Source organism: Cololabis saira, chromosome 16, assembly GCF_033807715.1.
Source record: "Cololabis saira isolate AMF1-May2022 chromosome 16, fColSai1.1, whole genome shotgun sequence".
In the NCBI taxonomy this organism is placed as follows: domain Eukaryota; kingdom Metazoa; phylum Chordata; class Actinopteri; order Beloniformes; family Belonidae; genus Cololabis; species Cololabis saira.
Genome location: NC_084602.1, coordinates 5046542 through 5055984, shown reverse-complemented (window position 1 = coordinate 5055984; position 9443 = coordinate 5046542).

The window sequence follows — 9443 nt, the reverse complement described above, 5'->3', positions numbered from 1 at the left end:
TGTTGGTCTGGAGGGATGTGTTCAGGAAGTGGAGGGGGAGGCAATTAACATGTTTTTCAAGGAAGCCAGGACAAAACAAGGATGACCAACTCACGGGGCAGTGCAACGACACGGGGAATCACCACACCGAGAAAAAAAAACCTGGAAAGTCCATGGTGCTCTAGTGCTGTGATTTTAATTATTTCATTATTCTGAATTTTTTTCACACTTTGTACATTTTTTTGTGGTAAACCTCTTCTCCTTTTTGCCTCTATGCAGGTCAAAGATGTTAATCCAAAATCTGTCTCTGACTTGCTACCAGTTAATCCTGATTGGTTGTAAGGAAAAAATCAGTTGTGTCAGCTGATGAAAACACATGCAACTTATGAATGAAAACCTTTATTGTCCCCGTAGGCAGATTCGGTTTGTCAGCCAGTAACAGAACAGTTTAAGAAGAGTTAAAATCCAGTAAAGCCTGAATTAAGGTTCTGCGTTAAACCAACGCAGTGCCTATGCCATTGCCGTGACGCCGTCGTGAACCCTTTGGACTTCTCCGTCATTCCATTTCACCGCGGTGCAATATATATGGTTTACTGCCATGGAAACGTGACGAATCTCAACACGTATCTGGAGAAAAAGTCGTGCACAATAAAGATAATGAGACTGAAGACTTTTACCATCATCGACTGAAGCATTTTTGTCCAAATCATTGCTAAAGGTTTACAACTTCAATGTGGCTGACAATGACAGCTATAGTGTTTTAATGACTTTAGTCTTGGACTCAATAAGTTCAGTGATAATGTAAGTTCGTCACTTATTGTTATTGTGCTTTTCTTTTTTTTTTGTTTGGCAGAAATGTCTTCTGTCTCATTTTTTTTTAAACTTTATTTAGCACAAAAAATGTACAGATCAAGGCAGGGTGAAAAAGATATAAAATTAGGAAGTAATTACAGCAACAATGGTGAAGATAACAGATTCACACAAGAAACAAAAACAAACAAAAAGCACAAGGACAGCAAGGTACAATAGAATCAAAACAGCAAGGACTGAGTTATGGATGACTACAGTCTCTTGGCAACCCTATTCATATTATCAATCTTTTTCATATATTTAAAGTAGTTGGTAAAAACATGTAAAAATATAGTAAATGAGTATTTCCACTCCACTTTATATGGTATGATATTTACCCAAAATAATCACCATGTTGATAATGTTTGAATATTTAGGATCCAAGTTATCCATATAATAAATAACATAATTGTAAGTAAAAACAGGAATTTCATAAATTTTTTAAAGATAACTAATTATGAATGTCAGACCAAAAGGACTTTGTAAAAGAGCAATTGAAAATTAAAGCTGCAAGCAGCGATGAACGGGCCCTCGCACACTTGTGCACGTTCAGGCTGCAGTGGAAGCTTGTATGACTTGCATTAGACTAGAATCTAGTCACTAGATTCTTCAGGCCTGGATATTTAGCGCAGTGTTTCTCAATCCTGGTCCTCGTGGGCCCCTGTCCTGCATGTTTTAGATGCTACCCTGCTTCTGTACGGCTGTACGTGGCCGGCAAAGATGGATGCGCCCTCGTCCCCCACGTGCAATCAGACAGGATGGCGGCAGCGGTGTTTAAACTGTGATCAACTGGCGAAACGGCGCTGCAAAATAAACAAACAACAATAATGCCGGTAGTTGCCGGCGTTACACAGTAATACGCATATAGTAACTTAACATTAAACACAAATGTAGCTCTGAACCGCTCTAAATTAAACTGATCGCCCAAAACCATAAAACTTCACGCCTTCCAGTCTCCGGATCTGGGGCTGCGGGCTCTGTCGGGTGCGGATCGTGTTTCTGCCGGGGTTTTCCAGTCAGAGTCTCTCGGTTTCTGTCTTCTTCTCCCTGAAACGAAACGGGACAGCGGTGGAGCGCCGTCTTGGGCCGTGCCAGGCCGTGCTTTCGGATCAAACGGAGCCTCTCACGCGGCTTCGAGGTGCGGCGGAGGCCGGTCACTTGTGGACGTGCGGCTCTTCTCGTCGGTCGCCGAAGCGCGGGCGTCACAGATCCAGGAAATGCAGCTCACAGCTGAGCCGGGACGCCGGCTGGCCATCCTCAAGACGTCCCGATTCCTGATATAAACAGAAAACTTGGAGCGGGAAAAGGGGGTTAAAGGTAGAGTGAGTCAAGAGCGCAGCGCTCTGGTATCGGATTTTACGCTCGGCCCGTTAATCCAGGTCCCAAACAGCCCTCTTTCCCCCCAGCTCTCGGGAAAAATGGGGAGACGTGGTCCAGATGCGCTGGTCGGCAGGATGGGTCTATCCTGTGCGCTGGGCTGGGAAAGAGAGGGCGAGCTGGGGGAAAACAGAGGTTTTTCGTCCTGCGGGCTGAGGTGACATCATCAGTGCCTGGCCAGTGATTGGACGCGCCCTTCAGGCGCCGCCCCCAAGGCACAGTGGTCTTTGTAGTCTTTCACAAAGCGGCCATTTTAGGAGGCACTTAAAAGCTGATTTCAGACCGGGGGTTGAGCCAGCTTAAAGTCGAATTCACAAGTGTTCATAACAGTCAATAGGAGTTCATATGATCACATAACGTGGTCCAACAGCAGAAAGTAGGAACTATCAAATATGGACCAATCAGATGAAGGGGGGCGCGCTTTTTGGCGTCTATCGTCGCCACGGTAACGCTTTTGACTGAGAAAAGTAATGTGCATCGTCGCAGGATCGAGATGCACATTTTGATGTATAACACACCTGGGTGCACGTTACGGCTCGGGCCGCATTAACGGCCGAAGAAATGGCATAAATTGCGCCAAAATTACACGATTAATTCAAAATAGCCGACTTCCTGTTCGGTTTCGGCCATGGCGCCAAGAGACTTTTCTTTAAGTTGCGACATGATACAGGTGTGTACAGGGTGCACGTTATGATTCGGGCAAAGAAGCGGCTGAAGAAATGGCATAAATTGCAATTAGGGGGGCAAAAAGGCCCTCGTTTCGTAGGAAAAAAAAAATTAAAAAAAATTAAAATTCCTACAGATACAATAGAACCTTCGCACTGTAAGTGCTCGGACCCTAAAAAGTCCAAACCTTGCTGTAATCCAGCGAGAAACGGATCCTCCGACCGTTAATGGAAAGAGGGTCCTTCCTTGCAGCACGCAAAATAGCATGGCGGGTCGGGTAGCGAAGCACATTGAACTCCCTCTGATCTTTTTAACACGTGTTGACATTTAGATTCAAATTCGAAATATTCTTTCTATTTTGTTAAACTATTTATATTTAAAATAGTAGTTCTGTGTAAGTAAAAGGTCTCCCTGCTGTTTGGGTTCAAAAATGTTTTAAAAAAACAAGTGATTTTGACAGTTTAGTTCAATGAAGACAGATGTCTCACAAATGCAAACATCAAATGTGAATCACATTTTTTTTCATCCTTTCTTTAATCTTAGTCTTCTTTTATTGTCTCCTGTCTTAGCTCATATAGTTTCTTGGAAGTCCTCAAAATAATTTGCAGTGATTTATAAAACCTGTGGACTTCGTTGCTTTTAAAATATTTTTGTATCCAATTAAAGAGCCCACTTTATTGTCTTTTAAACATTCACGACAACTTGAGAGCTTTTTTGACACAGTTTGCCTGCTTTAATGTTCAGAAGAAAAACATTATTTTCTCTTAAGCTATTCCTGAAAAAGGTAAAAGAGACATGACATCCCGAGTTCAGGTTGCTCTACGGTAAAGAAGGAAACATCTCCGTCTCTGTCACAGTCTGCTGCAGGACAGACGTCTCCTGCTCCATCTGCTGATGGAGAGCGTCCAGCTCAGCTCTCAGGTCGTTGATGAGCTGCTGGTCCTGCTCCACTTTCTCTGCATGAGACTTTATTTCTCTCTGGAGTTCATGCTGAAGTGTTTCAGCATCCTTCCTCGCTGCAAGGACGTCACTTTCATATTTTACTTTCAGCTCCTGGCATGAATTCAGGGCCGTGTCCAGTTCTTGCTGGAGAGCCTGGCTTTTCCCTTTTTCCATCTGGATCTCACTGGAAAACGTCTGCTGGATGACAACATGAGCCACCTGTAGCTCCTCGTAGTCTTTCTGCAGCAGTTTCTTTTTTTTGTGTTTGATGGCGCTTTGCACCTGGGAAGCGATTTTAGCAGCGCCGAGCGTTTCCGTATCAGCGTACTTCTGCATCGTCTCAAGCTCCCTCTTTTTGTCTTTCCCCTGGTTGATATACATTTCCTTCAGGGATTTCTGTTTTTCCAACTGCAGTTTGGTTTCTTGCAACTCCCTCGACAGTCGCTGCACCTTGAAGTCTGCGTCCATGAATTTGGCCGTTTCCACACTCAGCAGGTGCTTCAGCCTGTTATTTTCTTCCACAAGAACATTGTGGTCCGTCCAGCTTTTGTGGTTTCCTCCTCTCCTCTCCTGACCACAATTCCTTCTGTTAGGAAACCTCCATGTTTGAGTGGACATTTTCAACTGGAAAAGTCGTTTGCCGATTTCAGTTGTAGATGAATAGATGTATTTCTTTCTTTCTTTCTTTCTTTCTTTCTTTCTTTCTTTCTTTCTTTCTTTCTTTCTTTCTTTCTTTCTTTCTTTCTTTCTTTCTTTCCCCGTCTGTATCTTTCCTACAATGTTGTTGAACAACAGGAGCGATCTGACTGTACCGAGGGAACTGATGGAATTATATATAGGCACTAACACATGTTGACATTTAGATTCAAATTCGAAATATTCTTTCTATTTTGTTAAACTATTTATATTTAAAATAGTAGTTCCGTGTAAGTAAAAGGTCTCCCCGCTGTTTGGGTTCAAAAATGTTTTAAAAAAACAAGGGATTTTGACAGTTTAGTTCAATGAAGACAGATGTCTCACAAATGCAAACATCAAATGTGAATCACATTTTTTTTCATCCTTTCTTTAATCTTAGTCTTCTTTTATTGTCTCCTGTCTAAGCTCATATAGTTTCTTGGAAGTCCTCAAAATAATTTGCAGTGACTTATCTAAAACCTGTGGACTTCGTTGCTTTTAAAATATTTTTGTATCCAATTAAAGAGCCCACTTTATTGTCTTTTAAACATTCACGACAACTTGAGAGCTTTCTTGACACAGTTTGCCTGCTTTAATGTTCAGAAGAAAAACATTATTTTCTCTTAAGCTATTCCTGAAACAGGTAAGAGAGACATGACATCCCGAGTTCAGGTTGCTCTCGGGTAAAGAAGGAAACATGTTAAGACGCTTAAGCTCAGTCAGCTTCGGTTTATTGACTTATAAGTTGTTTTCAGGCTGGCATCCAAAATTTCTGATTGTCTTCAGCATCTCAGCAAAGCTCTATAAAGATATTTTTAATCAGATTTGTCTTAAATGATGACTTGGACCAAAATAAATAAGTAAAAAAATATCAGAACAACAGAAAACGTCTGTGACTTGTACATCTTAAATGACAGCACAGCTGATATACATGAACATAAACTCATACAGTGATTTATTTTGAATGATTATTTTATTTTTATTTCTAGATTGAACTTACTTAGAAATGTTTTCTTACAAAGAACAGTGGTGGCCATAATAACAGCTTTAGTGGTCCATATTAAAAAAAATTAGTAGACAAGAAATGGGGCAGAGAGTGAGGTGGAGGACAAAAGGCCTCATTATAAATGATTCTATTGAACCACATTTAAATGCAGTGTCAGATTTTTGTTAGTCTTTCTTTCAGGAAATTTTTATTTTTTACTTACTTTAACCATGTTTTAGATTATTTCAGTGACCATTGTGGGCCTTTCTTTCTGTAATAGAAGGTTGCCAAAATGTATCAGACCCAATCACGAAGAAAAACCAAAAAGAAAAAGGTAAATATGATCTTTGAATGACTTTGGATGACAGGGTGTTCCTCTCCATCTCTCCATCCCACCAAGAAGGAGAGTCCAAGCTGCTGGTGATGCTGTGCGTGTCTCCCACGCAGCGCTTCCTCCAGAGTCCCTGCAGTCTCTGGTTTCGGGGCCGGAGCCCGTCAGGTCCAGAGGCCGCGGCCCCAGGGCAGAAGCAATGTGCTCAGAGTGAAGTGACGAGCAGAGGAGGACGTGGCGACAACCCCCATCCTCCACAAGTCTGAGGGACGGCGGGAAAAGAAACGTTTTTCACCAGGCCTGGCTTGCGTGCAAAATTTGGTGACCTTTGGGGCACGTTTAGGGGGGCAAAAAGGCCCTAATATCGTCAGAAAAAGAAAAACTAGAAAAACAAAAATAAACGAACATTAAGGGTATATGGAACATATTAAACAGCATAATCAGAAATAACTATAGGCAGATTAATTATCCGCAGTATTTTATAGAAAATGATAAGATCATACATAACCTGGATGAAATGGTTAATAAATGTTATACATTTTTTGTAAATGTTGGACCAAATTTAGCAAAAAAAATCCCAGATCCAGTGACATCTAATGACAATCTCATAGAAACAACAAATCCTAACACAATGTTCCTTAAACCTGTGGAGGAAAATGTATTATTTTAGATATTGTTTATTATAGATATTGTGAATAAATGCAAAAACAAAACATCAACTGACTATAATGAAATAGAAAAATAGTAAAAAAAAAAAGGTTGTTGACGGGATCTCCAAACCTCTGACGCATATTTTTAACTTATCATTACAAACTGGTCAATTCCCCAATAGCATGAAAATAGCTAAAGTTATGCCGTTGTACAAAACTGGAGACAAACTATAAAACAACAACAAATTACAGACCTGTCTCTCAAAAAGGGGGGATATCTATTGTTTTTCGGCACTACCTTGTTCTCCACAGCTGATATAACATGAATTACTCCTATGTGGGATCAATAAAGTTCTTATTTTTGCCATCTGAGAAAATTAAATATATTATATTTGGTGCCTAACTGTTTCCCAAGTATATTAGTGCGTGTGTGAATGAATAAATTAGACGTAAAACATAAATTTCTTTGTAGAAAGGCGCTTTATGAAAATAAGTCCATTTACTTGTATTAGTTTACAGCGCAGTCTTGAACATCCAATATGGCGGCGACGTTGACGTATCGCAGCAGCGGGCAAGAACACCATGGATGTATTATATAACGAAGAACACTCGATGTGGTGTCTACGTAAATATGTCTATGGCTGCTGCCATAAAGCGTTTTTTTTTTTTACAAACTTTATTGAACAAAATTCTGTAGGGTATACAATAAAAGGCACATGAAACAAAACAATCAATTATCTACAGATATTCAACATTTGGGGGGGGTTGAGAGCAAAAAAAGAGATACATTTACTGCAAGCTATCGGAAGTGTATTAATAAAAATTAAGAAACATAGACATTGTTTCATATAAGCTTTTGGCAATATCGTTTTTTTCACACATCAGTTTAAGAGACGCAAAAGTACAGTTTACATTCATTTTTCAGATGTACAACGGAGGGTTTGCTGTTATTCCATTTGCATTTATGTATGTGATATTTACCTAGTAAAATAATTATGTTGACCATGTTTGATATATTTCTTGGAAGATTATCCATAAATTAAGATTTGGTTGGAGTCAAAAGATGTGTTGTCAATCCCAGTGTTTAACCAGCTGTAGGTTCCTGCCAGAATTGTAATGAGATTGGGCAAGAGTAGAACAAATGCTCGACCGCTTCCGGTGTTGTGCCAAAAAGTGATTGCCTGCCAGAATCTGATTTCTCCCCACAAAATGGGTCTTTTTACCTGCCAAAAATTGATTGAAGGCCAAATACAGTTAATGAAAGGTTTTTTCTACCTAAATATGATTTGATCTCATTCTTGAGCTTTATAATATAAACACTAGAGCTCACAGGATTGCTTTTAACTCTTTTAAAGGACCATTACAACACAAAATAGGCATTTTCACCTGCCAAAAATTGATTGAAGGCCAAATACAGTTAATGAAAAGTTGTTTCTGCCTAAATATGACTTGATCTCATTCTTGAGCTTCATAATCTGAAAATCTGACGTTTGAACGCTATCGCTCAACGGGCTGCTGTGCGCGCTCCCGCGGCCACAAATCAGAAGAAATCAGATTCTGGCAGGCAATCACTTTTTGGCACAACACGGCTCTTCTTGGCAAAACCCACAGGGTTCTACAACAAAGTTAAATCTTTTGCGCAGAAATTCAGCAGCTGGGTATACGTTGTTCAAAATCTTAAATTGCATTTCTTTTATTTTTGCGGCTATTGGCCATTTAATAAATGTACAGAATTGATTAGTTATTATTTTGTCAGTTCCAATTTTTAATTTGGCTGGTGAGTTAAAATCAAAAAATAATTTGCATTTTAGAGCTTTTCCAATAATCTTGTTATTACATTTCTGGTCACTAATGTGTATTTCATCAAGTTTTAGTTCTGGAATTTTGACTGAAACATTTGAGTATATGAATGTATTCTGTATCAGCTGTATTAAAGGAAGTGGGATGGCTTTTAGAATACGATGGAATTCTCTGGAAGAGCAATTTATATACTTTCTTCTTTCTTTTTCCAACGAAATGAGGGCCTTTTTTCCCCCTAAACGTGCCCCAAAAGTCACCAAATTTTGCACGCAAGCCAGGCCTGTGGGCGTGGCAAGATGGCTCAACAGCGCCCCCTAGAAAACTTCGTGCCTCAAGCCCCACAATACGGTTTGACATACATGCACGAAAATCTGTACACACCTGTATCATGTCGCAACTTAAAGAAAAGTCTCTTGGAGCCATGGCCGAAACCGAACAGGAAGTCGGCCATTTTGAATTAATCGTGTCATTTTGGCGCAATTTATGCCATTCCTTCGGCAGTGAATACGGCCCGAACCGTAATGTGCACCCAGGTGTGTTATACATCAAAATGTGCGTCTCCATCCTGCGATAATGCGCATCACTTTTCTCAGTCAAAAGTGTTTCCGTGGCGACGCTAGACGCCAAAAAGCGCACCCACCCTTCATCTGACTGGTCCATATTTGATAGTCCCTACTTTCTGTCATAACTTCTGAATGGTTTGACATAAAGACTCGTGGCTGGTGTCATCCGCTAAATGTCCAGGCCTGAAGAATCTACATGCAAGTCATACAAGCTTCCACTGCAGCACGCCTGAACGTGCACAAGGGTGCGAGGGCCGCTCACCGCTGCTTGCAGCTATAATTGTTATTGTGCTGTTAATGCCGTTATGTTGGTTTTTAGTTGTTTCTTTAAATACTGCTCAGAAGAGTCAAAGGACCAAAACGTAATGATAACTTCATTGTCCTAATGGTGAATTAGTTTTTTGTTAATGATTGACTGTGATAAATCATTTATTCAACTAGGAATAGAGTAAAGATGTTTTATGATAGGGCCTAGTAATTTTGTGAAGTCAGTACATTATGGTTCATCCTACTGAAATGTAGGGAACTGCTGTTTTCAAACGGAGGTCTGCTGGAGCTGTATTTAATAAAAACTCAGAAACTTCACATGTGTTTATAAATGTGCCTGGAAAATTCATCATTTGCAG